Source organism: Ailuropoda melanoleuca, chromosome X (genome assembly GCF_002007445.2).
Source record: "Ailuropoda melanoleuca isolate Jingjing chromosome X, ASM200744v2, whole genome shotgun sequence".
Lineage (NCBI taxonomy): Eukaryota > Metazoa > Chordata > Mammalia > Carnivora > Ursidae > Ailuropoda > Ailuropoda melanoleuca.
This window is the reverse complement of record NC_048238.1, coordinates 90,401,084-90,422,602: the sequence shown is the minus strand read 5'-3', so window position 1 is coordinate 90,422,602 and position 21,519 is coordinate 90,401,084. Positions and strand designations below refer to the sequence as shown.

The 21,519-nt window shown below is 37.0% G+C and overlaps 1 pseudogene; it reads right to left on the bottom strand.

Annotated features, from left to right (window-relative positions):
- Positions 1-1,794: 1,794 nt before the first annotated feature.
- Positions 1,795-21,519, bottom strand: part of LOC100465186 — a 46,847-nt pseudogene continuing 27,122 nt past the window's right edge.

The window sequence follows — 21,519 nt, the reverse complement described above, 5'->3', positions numbered from 1 at the left end:
TTTCTATAATATTGCAGTCTAGCATTTTAGGTGCCCATTGTTTTTAAATTCTCCAGTAGTCATCATTACTATGGATTACTACTTTTCATTTAGAGTGACCCATTACTTGTTCAAAATTATCAGCACAGTTTACCAATCTCTTTACCATTGTTCCTGCATCCCAACCCTTCATTTCTTTCATACTGATGTATACACTCTATAGTAGTAAGCTCTGAAGTCTTATAGGTCTGAAAATTTCTTCATTTCAGTATTATTCATAAATGGCACTTTAAATTAGTTTATAATTTTAAGTCCAGAGTTATGTTCTATCAGAACTTTTAAGAGGTTGCTTCATTTACTTCTGTCATTTATTATTGTTAATGAGAAGTCTCATGTAAGTCTAATTCCATTGTAGATAATTAATTTTTTCTCTCCAGTAGGAATTAAGATTTTCTCTTTGTCTTTGATAATTCTTGTTTTTACCATTTGATGAGGCTAAATTTAGGCTTGTAATTTTGCATTTTGTTCTGTACCTAGTATATTCCTTAAGACTAAGCAGTTTTGTCCTTCCTCAATTCTGGAAAATCCTCTACCAATCATTTTTGGAAAGTTTTCTCTTTCTCATCTTCTTTTGTTTGTTTGTTTTGCAGAGTCTTATTTCTTTGCTTCTTTATCAATTAGAAAATTTTCCTCTTCATGTCTTCCCAGGAGGGGAGTAGAGTCCAGACAGCTAGGGAACACACATTAGTCAGGGTAGGGGCATGGTGGTGTTATACCAAGTGTAGAAGCATTTCCAAATGGTAAGATGGGCAGCTTGAATTTGCTGATACAAGTTCACTACACACCCAAGAGTCAGTCTTACTCTGTATAGAAGCCACAATCCGGCCCAATAGGCAAACAAGTTTCCCATGCAGAATCTAAGGACAAAAAATAAGATGTTGAGTAGGCACCCAAAAAAGGAAGGCCATGATTGTTGAATATAATGCAGATGGTGATGTTTTCCTGGGATACCGCCATCCCCAGCTGAGCTTAAACTCGAGGTTTACAGTACCAAATTATTTGCTTCCACTCTGTTACATGTTGGGGCAAACCCCAAAAGGATAGTTGATATATTACAATGCTCCATAAGGCAATTAGGACAGTGTCAATTTTTATTAGAAGTCCTGGGGTTGTATACCTTCATTGTTTTTGGTGGAATGGGGTGATGAAATGGGGTGATGGTTAGGTCCTGTTCTATACCTATTTCCCACAGGGTGAAAACCTAATACACTGTGGAATTGTTTGCCATTTCCAGGGCCATCTAATTATATGTTCCCTTGTAGATGGATCTTTTGGCAAGGACAATAAAAGGTTATCTTTTGTCCCTATTTGTGGTAAAGCATGTTCTTCCTGCATGTTGTCTACTTGTATTCTATGGGTGACATCAGGGAACTGACTGAATAGAGAGTAGGCACGTAGAAGATTGAAATGTATGCATTCATTTAATGTCCTCATAGCTGTAGACAGGCAGCATGTCCAAAAGGCCAGTGAATGAGTTTCCTGTCACAGTTTTTTTTTCATTTAAATTTTTATTTAAATTCTTTTGCATTACTTAAGTCTTTCCAAGGCACGCGCTGGTACAACACAATCTTCTCCTCTCATATGCAACTAGTCTAGCATCCAAACAGCATGCATAATACCTCAGTAGCAGCAGCACACTGTGCCTGCTCCCACTGTAGCCCTGCTCATTTGTGTATATTTGGAGCATCTGGAGGAGTGTGAATAGTATTGGGAAGAGGAGGGAGGAGGAAACAGCCTGAGTTGCTAGCTGGGAGGTCAACCAAAGTTGTGCAGGACAAGCCTGAACATGTCACTGGTGCAAACCCAAGCATTGTTGGTGTTCTTTAATAGGAACATCTAATGGAACCCCATGATGGGGTTTTCAACAGCTTTGAGCTGGCCCACAATCATGCTGATGATGCAGCTATCTGGCATGGGATGATGGTCCCGCACCCTGATGCTGTGCTGGGTTTTCTGGAATGGAAGGCTGGACTGCTGTCCTTCCTCCTAAATGCTGATGTGTCAATATAAATTGAGCTTAGTTGGGTTCTGTCATTATCAAATAACTGGTAGTAATGTTGAATAAGGCTGGATCCAATCTTCTTCCAGGCTGGCTTGTCTCCCACCCTGGAGCAACACTGGGCCTTGTTGAGAGCTGAGGGGCTGACACTATGTCTTTCTTATCTTTTAAATTCCCTGCTTCTGGAACTCTGATTAGATATTACTTGATTGGATCTTCTATATCTTCCACATTGCTTGGATTTCTCTTTCATATCTTCTATTTCTTTAATGCTCTATGCTGCAATCCAACTAAGTTCCTCAGATTATATTCTATTTCACTAACTCCTTTTATGTTTTTCTTTCCCTCAAGTTCTTTGTTCAAATGCCATATTTTTATTTCAATAATTTCTAATTATTTGTCATTTTTGCTATGGTGTCCTGATCTTGCCTTTATGATATCTATTCTTTCCTTCAACTCTTGATTATCTTAAAAATACTTACTTAAACTACTCTTTCAATTTTTCTATTATTTATATAGTTCACAATGTGTTACTTCTTATATTTATTTTATTTGCTTACTATCTCATGGTGGTTTGCTTCCTTTTGTGGTATGCAATTTTGACCATAACCTCACCTTCAGAGTAATTGTTTTTTTTAAGATTTATTTATTTGTTTGATGGAGAGAGAGAGAGCACAAGCAGGGGGAGCAGCAGAGGGAGTGGGAGAAGCTGACTCCCTGCTGAGCAGGGAGCCAGAACATGGGGCTCCATCCCAAGACTCCTCATAACCTGAGCCGGAGGCAGACACAACAGACTGAGCCACCCAGGTGCCCCAGAGAGTAATTGTTTCTTAAGGGATTCTTCTATGCCATGGATTGTGCAGACTTACTTTAAGCAGTTTCATATTTACTTCTTTTGAACGTCTATGGTTCTCAGTGTTTCCAAGGTTACTTTTACAATAACTTATTGGATTGAAATTTTCATTATCCTTGTACAGTATGAATTGTACTTTTTTTTTTCTGCATCTAGCACTGGCTTAGGGTTCTGATTCCTTGAAGATGACTCTTTTTCATAACACTTTCAAGATGGCCAACTTTCTTACTAAGTCTCTAGGCCAATGGAGATATTGTAATGCCATTTGATAATATGTAATCTCATTATATATTTTTAAATTTTTTAATTAATAATTTTATTCCCAAATAGAGGGTCAGCTCCATGAGTGTAAAGAATGTTGCCTACTTTTGTTCATCATTATATCTCCAGTTTGAGCACTATATTTTATACATGGATTGTGCTAAATAAATATTTGTTGAATAAATGAATAGTGAGCAAAAATCAATGAAATCACCACAATTCAGCAGCAGTTCTGAGAGGTAAAGTAGTAAGTGGAGGTTTATAAAGTAGGGTGTGGAAGTTTAGAAAGGGATGAAGAGGAAAAGTAATTGTGAACTTGGATGAGTAAAGGATCAGGAAAATAAATCACAGTATATAAGCTTTTGCCTCTGAGATGAAGAGCTTGTAGTTTCCTTCACTCTTTATCATTTATTACCCAAATCAAGATGAAATATTCTGTGTGAATAAAAACAGCCAGCCTTCGAAGTGTATATATATTACACCTCTTGTACTCTTTAGGAGATAATTCTTGAAATGTGATTTGCATCAGTTTTCAATGAGGTGTAGCTCCTAACTCATTCACAATCTACATTCAGTGAAGCAGAGTGTTCCTCAGAATTGGAAAAAGCATTCCTTGGTTCTTTTGGTTAAACATCGCTTTTTCCCTCTCTTACTTGCTATTTCCCAGAATGAGATGGATTCAATACAGTCTTATGTCATTCATTTGTATTAAGCAAACTATTAATTAAAAATCTCAAATATATTTAACATTACTAAAATAATTCAGCTTTGTTTTTCTTGCATAATTTATTCATTTTCCTTTTTTTGGTTTCAGAATCTTGTTTTCCATTTTTTTCAGTCTTAGGTCTTATGTTTTATATTTGTTTTAAAATAGTGAGATTTAATTTTCTCCTGTCTTGGTGTACTGAATTTTTCTTATAGTTTTCTTGAGTACATTTTTTAAACCTAAAGCAATTGATGTGAATTTAAGTGTAAATTTATTAACATTGGATTACCATCATTAAAGTATAAGTGTATGTTTTCCTGATGTTTTATGTACTATCCTACTTTCAAATGAAGTTTTATCTTTATGTGTTGCTTTCTAACAGTGCTGAATTAGAACAAGAGAATTTGTGTTCATTTTCTTTGGCTCTTTGCTCACTAGGTCTTTCAAACTCTTTTCCTTTGGTTCAATTTTGTTAGTTTAAATGTAAATCTGCCTGTCTATCTCTATCTATCTATCTATCTATCTATCTATCTATCTATCATCTATCTATCTATCTATCTATCTATCATCTATCTATCTATCATCATCATCTATCTATCATCTATCATCTATCTATCTATGTAGCTACTGATCATTTTTATAAATTTATAAATTTGTTTGCATATTTATATAATAATAATGTCATATATATAAAGACATAGTTAATGGTTCTGCAAACATTCATGATTTATGTAGAATTCTGAATCCATATTTCATTGAAATGCATAGAGGCTTTTGAGTGTTGGTTGTTAGTTTTAGTTTTTTTTTAAACTTGCCACTTACTTTTTGTGTGGTGTTGAGACAGAAGTTCCTTCACTGATTGCTTCTCATTTTCGTTGCTGATGGCCCCCATCAGACAGACAGGCTCTGAGCTAATTAGCAGAGCTTTCTTCTTGACTGCTCATTTCCTTAAATTCTCTGCAGGAAGGAAACTTATGAACACTTTGTGAAATTCAACTGTATACAGGATAATAATATAATAATAGTAAACATTCTAGGGGCGCGTGGGTGGCACAGTGGTTAAGCGTCTGCCTTTGGCTCAGGGCGTGATTCTGGCGTTATGGGATCGAGCCCCACATCAGGCTCTTCCACTATGAGCCTGCTTCTTCCTCTCCCACTCCCCCTGCTTGTGTTCCCTCTCTCGCTGGCTGTCTCTATCCTTGTCAAATAAATAAATAAAAATTCTTTATTAAAAAAAAACATTCTATAGATATTTGAATAGATTTGAGACATTATACACCAATCTATACCTACATAACTGATAAAGGGACACTCACCATAAAGGCAGTTGGGATGATACTCATGATGCTATTGAACGGAGTTAACAAAGACTTTTCCATTCAACAAAATTCAGAAAATTATGTACTTTATAGGCTACTGAGCCAAAAACCTATTTGAACTGGTCCTATCTTATATTCTGGCTCTGTTATTAATAGCTAAATGTTTTAGGCCTGGGAAATTTCTCATCTGCACATTTAGGATAATAATAATAATAATACACCATGGGGCATTTAAAGGTATTGTATGATAATGGAACACAAAAGAGCATTTAAGAGTATCACATGGAATTATGAAGTGAATGCAAACAAATTGCTTGGTATAACAACTTGAATAAACAGTAAGTGCCTAAAAAGTATGAGCCATTATTTCCTGTTGCTTCTGCTGCTGTGTGGTTATTGTTATTTTTATTGCATAGTTAATGAAAGTTGCCATATGAGAAATATAGAACATTTATGACATAGGTGCAATGACTTTATTTCCTTACTCGTGGTCTATTTTGATTGTCTTTATGAAGAAAACTAAAAATATTGGAAAGTACTTGGCAAAAGGCTCATTAGGTATAGAATACAATGTCAACTCATTTTATATCTACCTTCAGGTTCAAAATCAGATAGTTAGGATTCAGTAGTCTTACAGACTGCTCATAAATTTGCAATTTACTCTGACCTGGAAAAAACAAACAATGCAGTGCTTTTAAATTTTAGATTTTAAAGTAATAGATTCACACTTTGATGTATTTTCCCAGATTTGCCATTTGATATGAAGAGACAGCATAGTGACTGTTTGGTTCCTAATTTATTCCTACATCTGATTAACCAATTCTGAGTTCAGATGGTACTGATGATAGGGTCTTGAAAAGCTTTATCTGCTTAAGAATATTATGTCTTTCTATGTCTAACATTGTATTTAATTATCTGAGCAATATTTTCAGGATTGAAATTCCACCAAAACACTTTTTACTCAGTACAGGCCCAGGACAGCATGTTTGTTATGTTTTATTTCTTACTACCAAAGTTAGATTTTGAGTTTGTATTTAAAATACTTTTTAATTAGGAGTGCCTGGGTGGTTCAGTCAGTTAAACATCTGACTCTTGATTTCAGCTCAGGTCTTGATCTTGGGGTTGTGAGATCAAGCCCTGTGTTGGGATCCTTGCTCAGTAGGGATTCCGCTTGAGATTTTCTTCTGCTCCCTCTCCCTCTGCCCCTTCCTCCACTTTTGCACACACACACACACACACACACACACACACACTCTCTCTCTCTCTCTCTAATAAATAAATAAATAAAAACCATATATATATATATATATATATATATATATATATATATATACACACATATCCAGAAAGGAATGGTATTATGATTTGAGGAAATAGGTTTTTATTACCCCTTTTCAAAGAGCTCTTCTATTTATACAATATTATCAGTGCAAAACTTTCCTTTTTTAAGGAAGTTTTTCTTCTCTTCAAAACATCTGTTTCATTATATTTTCACTCTTATATGCCATGTGGAACAACAATACTAATTATATACAACCAGAGTCAATGATCAAAATCTTCTGAAATTAGATATTCAAGGTTTTTTATCTAGTACCTGCATATAGTTCTAGATTTTCCCTTCAGCTTTGTAGAAATGGGGCCCTTTTTTGGATGAAGTAGTTATTGGAAAGTCCCTAAATAACTTTCTGTCATTATGTCTAAAGAAGCATTTTCTTAAAATGAGATAGCTTTATGAACCTACACAGTAAAGTGAAAAGCCCCCATAAATTCCGTACCATTAGTATAGACAGAAATTACAACACTTCAGTTACTGTCAGGAGGCAATCAGAAAACATAAATTAATCTCCCTGACAATCCTGTTTAGGGGAGAGACAGTTTTCATTTGAAGTACTTGTTGACAAGGCTGAAACTTTATTAATACAAAACATGCCATTTAGCCTTAGGACCTACATTTTGGCAGCTGAACAAAATGCAAAACAGTTTACAACTGCCTTTCATGGTTGTACTGAGGATATTTGTGTGATCTTTCAGTTACACAATACTGTATCTATTTCACTCCAGCTTTTTTGATTTATACAGCATATCACATGGGAAATTCATGATGAATCAGAAAAGAAGGTAGATAAGTCACCATGACATCAATTTATACCACTTGTGCTCTGCAGCATCTTTCATCTTGGTCATCCTTTCTCCAAGCCCAAGGCCAGGCTTACCTCTCTGCTAGTGCGGGTGATTCCCCTAGTTTCTCTATAAAATCTGGATAATGAACACATCTATTGATTTTGCCTCTGTTTTTCATATTCATTCTATTCCTCCAAAACCCTTCTCCCTTATTTAGATTTAAAAATATGGGAAAGTGTTTTCTGAGACTGGCTTTCCAGAGTGAAAGGCACATGCTTCTTTATTTCAAGAACTGTTGAAAAATAACCAGGATCTCATTTTTCTGTATTATATAAAACAAGGCTCTCTTGAGACAGAGGCATCTTGTTTTATTTTTTCCCTTCATTTATTTTTTGCAATATTAAAATGGCAGAAGAATCCTTCTTTAGATAGAAAGTTGGAATGTTCCACAAAGGAACTGACCAATGACATTTCATTCCCCTGCTCCTCAGTATACCATGGAGTTACCTATGGGAAGCAGCTCAACACAGAAACTCACTACATAACTTGCTTATACCAAGCAATGACCCCCACACTCCAGCGGAACTGCCCCTCCCAATCACACTTGCCTCAGTACTAGCATGGCATGCTCCCTCAACCAGGATACATGTGCATACCCCTGTTCACATTGTGTCTCTCAATGCAGGTTTGCAGAGCCTTGGTTCCAGAAGCAGTGGCTAAATTTCTCATTTCACAATCTGAGGAGGGCACACTTATTTAAAATGTGCCACACTCAGGCCAGGGACCAAACACTGTCCACAACAAGTGAAGAGAGCCTTGGTAGATGACTGACCTTAAGGATAAAACATCCAGGACAAAAAAGCAGAGCACATGTAGCATATACTGGAGACACTCCTGTAAGGGCCAGACCCTGGGGAAATAGGGGAAACTACATGACAGGACACAATAAGACTTCTTCATTATAAGGCCATCACACTCAAGAATAGGAGATGTAGCTGACATTTCTAACACATATTATCAAGCACAAAGACTTATACAAAATTAGAAGACAGAGAAATGTATCTCAAATGAAAGAATGGGACAAGTCCACGGCCAGAGATCTAAGCAAAACAAAAGTAAGTAACACGACTAATAGAGAATTTAAAGCAATCATCATAAGGATACTTAACTGAACTTGAGAAAAGAATGGAACACATGAGTGAGACCTTGTTTTAAAGGATAGCATAACAGAGATAAAGAGCTGAATAAACAAAATGAAAAACATGCTTGATGGAATGAACAGTAGGCCAAAGGAAACAGAGAAAAGAATTAATGAACTGGAAGACACAGTAATGAAAAGTTATCAAGTTGAACAAAAGAGCAGAAAAATAATGCAAAATGAGAATAAACTTACAGAATGCAGTGACTCTATCAAATGTGATAAATTTCATATTATAGAAGTCCCAGGAAAGGAAGAGAGAAGAGATGGGAGAAAATTTATTTGAAGAACTAATAGCTGAAAACATCCCTCATCTGGGGAAGGAAAAAGATATCCAGATTCAGGAGCCACAGAGAACTCCCATCAAAATCAACAAAAGCAGACCCAAGCCAAGGCATTGTAATTAAGTTGGGAAAATATGGGGATAAAAAAAAATTAAAAGCAGAAAGACATTAAAAAAAAAGACAGTAATTTACAAGAGAAAACTGATAAAGCCAGCAGGTGATTTTTCAGGAGAAACTTTCCAAGCCAGAAGGGAGTGTCATGATCTATTCAAATCCTGAATGGGAAAAATCTGCATCCAAGAATACTCTAACCAGCAGGGCTATCATTCAGAAAAGAAGGAGAGATAAATAACTTATCAGGCAAACAAAAACTAAGTTTATGACCACTAAACCTCCTTCTAGAGGAGGAGAAAAGATGGTGGAGGAGTAGGGGACCCCTTTTTCAGCTGGTCCCCTGCTTCAAGCTGGATATCTAACAGACCATCCTGAACACCCACGAAATCAGCCTGAGACTCAGGAAGATACATCTGGATCTCTACAAACAAACATCTCCAGTGCTGAGTATTGAGGTTTGAAGTGGGGAGCTGTGAATTGCACACAGATATCAGAAGATAAACAAAAGGGGAGGGAGCCGACATGCTGGGGCACCTGGAAGTAGTAGCCACTTGCACTGGGGAGTGGGCCAGCATCTGTGAAAAAGTGGATTGAGACCATGAGCCTCAGAACATGCCTGCGACAGACTGAAAACCCGAGCTCCAGAGTGCTCACTGGAACTGGACTAAAACCAGGAGCTTGGGAACCTGTGTGTCCAAACTGAAAACCAGAGATCTGGAGCGCACACTTGAACTAGACTGAAACCGAGAGCTCAGGAGGGAGTGCATGCGTGAACAGACTGAAAACTGGAGCTCTGGAGCACTCACTGGAACCAGACTGATACCGGGAGCTCGGAAGCGTGCATGGGAACTGGGGGCAGCTGGTGGTGTTAGAAGCACAAAGGACAGAGACATGCCGACTCTGGTAGTGAGGGCTGGGACAGCGAGTGGGAGGCACACAACCCAGGATGCTGCAGGGTTTTTGGCAGCACCAACAGAAACAGAGTTAAAGTGGTCAAGAGAGCTCAGTGGAAAGCACATTGCAATCTCTCTGTTCTGAGAGAGGCTAGGATACGGCCACTGCTGCTCTGTCAGAAGAGTTACAGAAAACTTCCAGGGAAAGTTGCCAGAAAACAAAAGCCCAAAAATACCAGCTCACATTGTGCCCATCTCCATCCCCCCTCACAGGAGCAGGGTGACTCTACCCAAACAGGGTTGCCTGATTATCAGCACAGCAGGCCCCCTCCCCCAGAAGGCAAGCTGAAAAATCAGGAAGCCCACAACCCTAAGGTCCCTATAAAGTAAGTGCACCCTGCCTGCGTCCTGGTCAATAATTTGGGCTCTGGGCATTCCCACAAGCTCTCCTCATCAGAATGACGAGAAGGAGAAATCCCCCCCAGCAAAGAAAAGATAATGAGTCTGTGGCCTCTGCCACAGAAATAATGGATATGGGCATAACCAAATTATCAGAAATGGAGTTCAGAGCAACAATGGTCAAGATGATGTGTAGGTAGGAAAAAAATATTAACGAAAATATTAACAAGAATATAGACTCTAAGGGCAGAAATGAGAGCGAATCTGGCAGAAATTAAAAATGCTATGAATCAAATGCAGTCTAAACTAGACACTCCGACGGCCAGGGTAAAAAAGGCAGAAGAAGGACTTAGTGAATTGGAGGATGGGATGGTAGAAGAGAAAGTTAAAACAGCAACTTGGCTCAAAAAAACCCAATCTCAAGAATATAGATTATGGGAGATTACTGACTCAATAAAACATTCCATTGTCAGAATCATCAGCATCAGTGAGGGTGTAGAGAAAAAGAGAGGTCTAGAAGAGATATTTGAACAAATTGTAGCTGAGAATTTCCCTAATCTGGCAAAGGAAACTAGCATTCGTGTCCAAGAGGCAGAGAGGACCCCTCCCAAGATCAATGAGAACAGACCTACAACACGTCACGTCATAGTGCAATTTGCAAATATTAGATCCAAGGACATAGTATTGAAAGTGGCCAGGGGGAAGAAAATCCTTATGTACAGAGGGAACAATATCAGAACAATGTCAGACTTGTCTACAGAGAACTGACAGACCAGGAAGGGTTGGCAGGGTATTTTCAAAGATCTATCTGAGAAAAACATGCAGCCAAGGATCCTTTACCCAACAAGGCTGTCATTCAGAATTGTTGGGGAGATAAGGACATTCCACGATCGGCAGAAACTGAAGGAATCCATAGCCACCAAGCCAGCCTCAGAAGAGATATTAAGGGGGGATTCTATAAAAGTAAAAAGGTGCCAAGAGTGATACAGAACAGAAATTTACAATCTATAGAAACAAAGACTTCACAGGAAATATGACATCATTAAAATCATATCTCTCAATCATCACTCTCAATGTCAATGCCCTAAATGCTCCCATAAAATGCCACAGGGTTGAAGATTGGATAAAAAGACATAACCCATCCATTTACTGTCTACAAGAGACTCGTCTTGAACCTAAAGATACATCCAGACTGAAAATGAAGGGATGGAAAACCATTTTTCATGTCAATGGACGTCAAAGAAAGTTGGGGTAGCAATTCTCATATCAGACAGATTAGATTTTAAACTAAAGACTGTAGTTAGAGATACAGAAGGACACTATAATATTCTTAAAGGATGTATCCAACAAGTGGATATGACAATTATAAATATCTATGCCCCCAACAGGGGAGCAGCTAGATACACAAGCCAACTCTTAAGCAGAATAAAGAGACATACAGATGATAATAATACGTTAATAGTAGGGGACCTCAACACTACACTTTCAACAATAGATCACCTAAGCAGAAAATCAACAAGGAAACAAAAGCTTTGAATGACATACTGGACAAGATATAGATATATACAGAACACTACACCCCAAAACAACAGAATACTCATTCTTTTCGAATGCACATGGAACTTTCTCCAAAATAGACCATATCCTGGGTGACAAAACGGGTCTCAACTGATACCAAAAGATTGAGGTTATTCCCTGCATATTCTCAGACCACAATGCTTTGAAACTGGAACTCAATCACAAGAAAAAATTTGGGAGATATTCAAACTTTTGGAAACTAAGAGCCATCTTGTTCAAGAATGATTGGGTAAACCATGAAATTGAAAATCAGTTTAAACAATTAATGAAGACCAAGGAGAATGAAAACACATTGGCCCAAAACCTATGGGACACTGCAAAGGCAGTCCTAAGGGGAAAATACATAGCCATCCAAACCTCACTCAAAAGAATAGAAAAATCTAAAACGCAGTTTTTATATTCTCACCTCAAGAAGCTGGAGATTGAACAGAAGAACAAGTCTAACCCATGAACGAGAAAGCACTTGATCAAGATTAGAGCAGAGATCAGTGAATTAGAAACCAGGAGCACGGGGCGCCTGGGTGGCACAGCGGTTAAGCGTCTGCCTTCGGCTCAGGGCGTGATTCCAGCGTTATGGGATCGAGGCCCACGTCAGGCTCTTCTGCTATGAGCCTGCTTCTTCCTCTCCCACTCCCCCTGCTTGTGTTCCCTTTCTCACTGGCTGTCTCTATCTTTGTGGAAGAAATAAATAAAAATCTTAAAAAAAAAAAAGAAAGAAAGAAACCAGGAGCACAGTAGCAGATCAACAGAACTAGAAGCTCATTCTTTGAAAGAATAAACAGAAATGATAAGCCATTGGCCAGACTTATTCAGAAGAATAAAGGACCCAAAATAGTAAAATTATGAATGAAAGGGGAGAGATCACAGCCAACACCAATGAAATAGGAAGGATCATTAGAAATTTTTATCAACAGCTTTATGCCAATAAATTAAACAACCTGGAAGAAATTGATGACTTCCTGGAAACCTGGAAATGACAAAGATGGAAACAAGAAGAAACTGATGTTATATGCAAGTAATGAATCATGGAACTTTACAACAAAAACTAGGGATGTACTATATGGTGACTAACATAATATAATAAAAATATTGTTATTAAAAAAGGAAGAAATTGATTATTTAACCAGACCAATTAATTATGAAGAGATTGAAGCAGTGATCAAAAATCTCCCCCAAAACAAGAGTCCAGGGCCTGATGGATTCCCTGGGGAATTCTACCAAACATTCAAAGAAGAAATAATACCTATTCTCCTGATGCTGTTTCAAAAAACAGAAAAAGAAGGAAAACTACTAAACTCATTCTATGAGGCCAGTATTACTTTAATCCCCAAACCAGGCAAAGACCCCATCAAAAAGGAGAATTACAGACCGATATCCCTGATGACTATGGATGCCAAATTCTCAACAAGATCCTAACTAATAGGATCCAACAATACATTAAAAGGATTATCCATCAAGACCAAGTCTGGAATTCATCCCTGGGATGCAAGGGTGGTTCAACATTCACAAATCTAACAGTGTCATAGATCATATGAACAAGAAAACAGTCAAAAACCATATGATCCTCTCAATTGATGCAGAAAAAGCATTTGACAAAATACAGCATCCTTTCCTGATTAAAACCCTTTCAGAGTGTAGGGATAGAGCGTACATTCCTCAATTTCATAAAAGCCATCTATGAAAAGCCTACAGTGAATATCATTCTCAATGGGGAAAAGCTGAAAGCCTTTCCCTTAAGATCAGGAACACGACAAGGATGCCCACTCTTGCCATTATTATTCAACATAGTACTAGAATTCCTTGCAACAGCAATCAGACAACAAAAAGGGATAAAAGGTATCCAAATCAGCAAAAAAGAAGTCAAACTGTCTCTCTTCGCAGATGACATGATACTCTACATGGAAAACCCAAAGGACTCCACCACCAAATTACTAGAACTTATAGAGCAATTCAGTAATGTGGTGCAATACAAAATCAATGCTCATAAATCAGTTGCATTTCTATACACGAACAACGAAACTGAAGAAAAAGAAATTAGGGAATCCATTCCATTTACAAAGCACCAAAAATTATACGTTATCTCGGAATGAACTTAGCCAGAGACGTAAAGGATCTATATTCTAGAAACTACAAATCACTCTTGAAAGACATTGAAGAAGACACAAAAAGATTGAAAAATATTCCATGCTCATGGATCAGAAGAATAAACATAGTTAAAATGTCTATGCTATCCAGAGCAATCTACACTTTCAATACCATCCCGATCAAAATACCAATGACATTTTTCAAAGAACTGGAACAAACAGCCCTTAAATTTGTATGGAAACAGAAAAGGCCCCAAATCACCAAGGAAATGTTGAAAGGGAAAAAGAAAGCTGGGAGCATCACAATGCTGGATTTCAAGCTATACTATAAAGCTGGGATCACAAAGACAGCATGGTACTGGCACAAAAACAGACACATAGACCAATGCAAATGAATAGAGAACTCAGAAATGGACCCTTGGCTCTTTGGGCAACTAATCCTTGACAAAGCAGGAAAAAACATCCAGTGGAAAAAAAGGCAGTCTCTTCAATAAATGGTGCTGGGGAAATTGGACAGCTACATGCAAAAGAATAAAATTTGACCACTCTCTCACACCGTACACAAAGATAAACTCCAAATGGATGAAAGACCTCGATGTGAGACAGGAATCCATCAAAATCCTAGAGGAGAACATTTACTGGAACCTCCTTGACATTGGCCACGGCAATTTCTTTCATGACACATCTCCAAAGGCAAGGGAAACAAAAGAAAAAAAATGAAGTTGTGGGACTTCATCAAGATAAAAAGCTTCTGCACAGGCAAGGACACAGTCCAAAAAACTAAGAAGCAGCCCACAGAATGGGAGAAGATATTTGCAAATGACACTACAGATCAAAGGCTGTTATCCAAGATCTACACAGAACTTCTCAAACTCAATACACATGAAACAACTAATCAAATTAAAAAAAAATGGAAGATGATATGAATGGACACTTTCCCATGAAAGCATACAAATGGCTAGGAGACACATGAAAAATTGTTCAACATCATTAGCCATCTGGGAAATTCAAATCAAAACTATATTGATATACCACCTTACACCAGTTAGAATGGCAAAAATTGACAAGGTAGGAAACAACAAATATAGAAAGGATGTGGAGAAAGGGGACCCCTCTTACAGTGTTGGTGGGAATGCAAATTGGTACAGTCACTCTGGAAAACAGTGTGGAGGTCCCTTAAAAAGTAAAAAATAGAGCTACCCTATGATCCAGCCATTGCACTGCTGTGTATTTACCCCTGAGATACAGATGTAGTGAAGAGAAGGGCCATATGCACCCCAATCTTCATAGCAGCATTGTCCACAATAGCTAAATTGTGGAAGGAGCCTAGATGCCCTTCAACAGATGACTGGATTAAGAAGATGTGGTCCATATATACAGTGGAATATTACTCAGCCATCAGAAAGAATGATTACACAACATTTGCAGGAACATGGACGTGACTGTAGGAGATTATGCTAAGTGAAATAAGTCAAACAGAGAAAGAGAATTATCATATGGTTTCACTCATTTGTGGAACATAAGAAATAGGAAGATCAGTAGGAGAAGGAAGGGAAGAATGAAGCAGGGGTAAACAGAAGGGGGAATGAACCATGAGAGACTGTGGACTCTAGGAAACAAACTGAGAGCTTCAGAGGTGAGGAGGGTGGGGGATTGGGATAGGCCCGTGATGGGTATTAAAGAGGGCACATATTACATGGTGCACTGGGTGTTATACACAAATAATGAATCTTGGAACATTACAACAGAAACTAAGGATATGCTGTATGGTGACATAACATAATAAAAAAGTATTATTAAAGAAGGGAAAAATAAAAAACAAACCATCCTTCTGAAATATTAAAGACAATTTGAGTGGAAAGGAAAGACCAAAAGTGACAGTATAAAGGTAGGAAACACAAAAGCAGTAAAAATGAGTATTTCTATAAAAAGTCAGTCAAGAAACTCACAGAAAAAGGTTGTAAACTGTAATACATATACCTAAAACATGGGGAGGAGAGGAGTAAAGAATGGGTTCAAACTTAAATGACCACCAACTTCACATAGACTGCTATATGCAGAAGAAGTTATATACAAGACTAATAGTAACTACATATCAAAAACCACAAATAAATTTGCAAAGTTAAAGAGGAAAAACTGAAATACATCACTAAAGAATAACAGCAAACCATGAAAGAGTGAAAGACAAGATGAAATCAGAGAAAATCTTCAGAAAGGACTGCAAAAGAAATAATGAAATTACAATAAATATATATCTCAAAAATTACTTTGAATATAAGTGGACTAAACACTCCAATCAAAAGACATAAGGTGAAAGAATTGATGAAAAAAAAAAGAACCATCTATATGTGGCCTATAAGAGACTCATTTTAGACCTAAAGTCACCTACAGATTGAAAGTGAGGAGGTGAAGAAACGTTTATCATGCAAATGGTTGTCAAAACAAAGCCAGAGTAGCAATACTTGTATTAGGCAAAATAGGCTTTAAAGTAAAGACTGTAACAGGATATAAATTAGGGCACTATATAATCATAAAGGGGACAATCCAACAGGAGATATAATTATAAATATTTATGTATGCAACATAGGAGCATCCAAATACATAAAAGTTTAAAACAGACATAAGTTAACTAATTGACAATAATGCAAAAATAGTAGGTTGCTTTAACACTGTACTTATATCGAAGGAGAAAAAATCTAAAGGGAAAACCAATAAGGGAACAATGGCTTTAAATGAAACACTGGACCAGATGGACTTAATAGATATTCAGAACATTCCATCTTAATACAGTAGAATACACATTCTTTTCAAGTGCTCATGGAACAACTCCCAGAATAGATCATATATTAGGCCACAATACCAGCCTCAATAAATTCAAGAAGATCGTAGTCACACCACACATCTTTTCAGACCACAATGCTATGAAACTAGAAGTCAACCACACACACACACACACACACACACACACACACACAAATCTGGAAAGATCACAAATATATGGAGGTTAAAAAACATGCTAATAAACAATGAATAGATCAAGCAGGACATAAAAAAGAAATAAAAAAATACATGGAAACAACTAAAAATGAAAACATAATGGTCCAAAACCTTGGGATGCAAAAGAGTGGTCCTAAGAGGAAAGTTTATAGTAATACATATCTACCTCAAGAAGCAAGAAACATCTCAAATGAACAACCTAACCTTGCATCTAAGGGAGCTAGAAAAATAATAAAAAATGAGAGCAGCAGAAGGAAGGAAACAATAAAGATTAGAGCCGAAATAAATTATATAGAAACCAAAAAAAGAAAAAGAAAGAAAGAAATCAATGAAAGTAGGAGCTGGTTCTTTGAAAGAATCAATAAAATTGATAAACCTCTGGTCAGACTTTTGGGGAAAAAAGAGAAAGGACTCAAATGAATAAAATCATAAGTGAAAGAGGAGAAATAACACCCAACACTGCAGAAACACACACAATTGTAAGAGAATATTATGAAAACTATATGCCAACATTGGAAACCTAGAAGAAATGGATAAATCCCTAGAAATATTTAAACTACCAAACCTGAAAAAGGAAGAAAGAGAAAATTTGAACAGACTGATGACCAGCAAAAAAAAACTGAATCAGTAACCAAAAAATTCTCAAAAAACTATAGTCCAGGACCAGATGGCTTCAGAAGAAATTCTACTAAACATTTAAAGTAGAGTTCATACCTATTCTTCTCAAACTATTCTAAAAAATAGAAGAGGAAGAAAAACTTCCAAATTCATTCTATGAAGTCAGTAATACCCTGATACCAAAACCGGATAAAGTCATCACTAAGAAAGAGAACTACAGACCAATATCCCTGATGAGCATAGATGCAAAAATCCTCAACAAAATAAAATAGCAAACTGAATCCAACAATACATTAAAAAAAATCATTCACCACAATCAAGTGGGATTTACTCCTGGGTTGCAAGTTTGGTTCATTATTTGCAAATCAATCCGTGTGATACATCATATATATAAGAAAAAGGACAAGAACTATGTGATCATTCCAATAGATGCAGAAAGAGCACTTGACAAAGTACAACAACCATTAGTGACAAAAACCCTAAACAGAGTAGGTTTAGAGAGAACACACCTCAACATAATAAAGGCTATATATGAAAAACCACAGCTAATATCATCCTTAATGGGGAAGAACTGAAAGATTTATCCTAAGGTCAGGAACAACCCAAGAATGCCTATTCTCACCACTTTTATTCAACAAGTACTGGAAGTCTTGGCATCAGAAATTAGGCAACAAAAGAAACAAAAGTCATCCAAATCAGTAAGATAGAAGTAAAACTCTCACTATTGGCAGATGTTATGATACCTATATAGAGAACCGGAATGATTACACAAAAGAACTGCAAGAACTGATAAATGAATACAGTAAAATTGCAGGATACAAAGTCAATGTATAGAAATGTTTCTATACACCAATAATGAAGCAGCAGATAGAGAAATTAAGAAAACACTCCCATTTACAATTGCACCAAAAATAATAAGATACCTAGTAGTAAACCTAGCCAAAGAGATGAAAGACCTATACTCTGAAAACTATAAAACACTAATGAAACTGAAGGTGACACCAAGAAATGGAAAGACATTCCATGCTCATGGATTGGAAAAACAAGTATTGTTAAAAATGTCTATACTACCCAAAGCAATCTATACATTTAATGCAATCCCTATCAAAATACCAACAGTATTTTTCATAGACCAGAACAAACAATTGTAAAATTTGCATGGAACCACAGAAGACCCTGAATAGTGAAAGCAATCTTGAAAAATAAAAGCAGCACTGGAGGCATCACAACTCCAGATTTCAACTTACATTACAAAGATGTAGTATGGTGCTGGCACAAAAATAGACGCATAGATCAGTGAAACTGAAAAAGAAACCTAGAAATAAACCCTCATCTATGTGTTCAATTGGTCTTTAACAAAGGAAGCAAGAATATGCAATGGGAAAAAGTCTGTTCAACAAATGGTATTGGGAAAACTGGACAGCTATATTCAAAAGAATGAAACTTGACTACTTTATTACACCATACACAAAAATAAATTCCAAAGTGATGAAAGACCTAAATGTGAGACTTGAAACCATAAAAATCATAGAAGAGAACACAGGCAGCGACTTCTCTTATGTCGGTCACTGCAACTATTTTGTTGATATATCTTCTGAGGCAAGGGAAACAAAAACAAAAATAAATTATTGGGACTTCATCAAAATAAAAACCTTCTATGATATCCAGAGCTATCTACATTTTCAATGCTATCCTGATCAAAATACCAATGACATTTTTCAAAGAACTGGAACAAACAGCCCTTAAATTGGTGTGGAACCGGAAAAGGCCCCGAATCTCCAAGGAAATGTTGAAAAGGAAAAACAAAGCTGGGGGCATCACAATGCTGGATTTCAAGTTGTACTACAAAGCTGTGATCACCAAGACAGCATGGTACTGGCACAAAAACAGACACATAGACCAATGCAACAGAATAGAGAATCCAGAAATGGACCCTTGGCTCTTTGGGCAACTAATCCTTGACAAAGCAGGAAAAAACATCCAGTGGAAAAAAGACAGTCTCTTCAATAAATGGTGCTGGGAAAATTGGACAGCTACATGCAAAAGAATGAAATTTGACCACTCTCCCACACCATACACAAAGATAAACTCCAAATGGATGAAAGACCTCGATGTGAGACAGGAATCCATCAAAATCCTAGAGGAGAACATAGGCAGCACCCTGTATGACATCGGCCACAGCAACCTTTTTCATGACACATCTCCAAAGGCAATAGAAACAAAAGATAAAATGAACTTGTGGGTCTTCATCAATATAAAAAGCTTCTGCACAGCCAAGGAAACAGTCCAAAAAACTAAGAGGCAGCCCACCGAATGGGAGAAGATATTTGCAAATGACACTACAGATAAAAGACTGGTATCCAAGATCTACAAAGAATCAACATCATTAGCCATCAGGGAAATTCAAATCAAAACCACACTGAGATACCACCCTATGCCAGTTAAAATGGCAAAAATTGGCAAGGCAAGACTAACAGACACATGAAAAAATGTTCAACATCATTAGCCATCAGGGAAATTCAAATCAAAACCACACTGAGATACCACCCTATGCCAGTTAAAATGGCAAAAATTGGCAAGGCAAGAAACAACAATTGTTGGAGGGGATGTGGAGAAAGGGGATCCCTCCTACATTGTTGGTGGGAATGCAAGTTGTTACAGCCACTCTGGAAAATAGTGTGGAGGTCCCTTAAAAAAAATTGAGCTACCCTGTGATCCAGCAATTGCACTACTGGGTATCTACCCCAAAGATACAGACGTAGTGAAGAGAAGGGCCATATGAACCCCAATGCTCATAGCAGCATTGTCCACAATAGCTAAATCGTGGAAGGAGCCGAGATGGCCTTCAACAGATGACTGGATTAAGAAGATGTGGTCCATATATACAATGGCATATTACTCACCTATCAAAAAGAACAAATTCTCAACATTTGCTGCAACATGGATGGCACTGGAGGAGATAATGCTAAGTGAAATATGTCAAGCAGAGAAAGACATTATCATATGGTTTCTCTCACCTATGGAACATAAGAACTAGGAAGATCGGTAGGAGAAGAAAGGAAAGAAGAAAGTGGGGGTAATCAGAAGGGGGAATGAAGCATGAGAGACTATGGACTCTGAGAAACAAACTGAAGGCTTCAGAGGGGGGTGGGGAAATGGGTTAGGCTGGTGAGGTAGTAAGGAGGGCACGTATTGCGTGGTGCACTGGGTGTTATATGCAACTAATGAATCATCGAACTTTACATCAAAAACCAGAAATGTACTGTATGGTGACTAACATAATATAATAAAAAATATTATTATAAGAAAAAATTAATAAAAATAAAAAGCTTCAGCACAGTGAAGGAAACAACAAAACTAAAAGGCAACCTACACAATGACAGAAGATATTTACAAATGACATATTTGATAAAGGTTTAGTATCCCAAATATATAAAGAACTTTAAAACTCCACAACCAAAAAACAATAATAATAATAATCCAACTAAAAATGGGCAGAAAACATGAACAGACTTTTTTTTCAGAAGAAGACATATAGGCGGCCAACAAAAATGAAAAGATGTTCATCATCACTTACCATCAGAGAAATGCAAATTAAAACTACAATGAGATTTCACCTCAAACTGTAAGAATGACTAAAATAAACAATGCAAGAAACAACAGATATTGGTGAGGATGTGGAGAAAAGAACACTTTTGCACTGTTGGTGAAAATGCAGACAGGCGTAGCCACTATGAACAGTATGGTGGTTTCTCAAAAAGTTAAAATTAGGACTAGCCTATGATTTAGCCATTGCACTTCTAGGTATTTACCCAAAGAATACAAAACTCTAATTCAAACGGATACATGTACCCATATGTTTAGAGCAGCATAATTTACATTAGCCAAGACACAGAAGCTGCCCAACTGTCCATTGATTGATGAATGTATAAAGAAGAGGTGGCATGTATATAAAACAGAATGTTATTTAGCCATAAAAAGAATAAAATCTTGTCATTTGCAATGACATGGATGGAGATAGAGAGTATAATGCTAAGTGAAATAAATCAGTCAGAG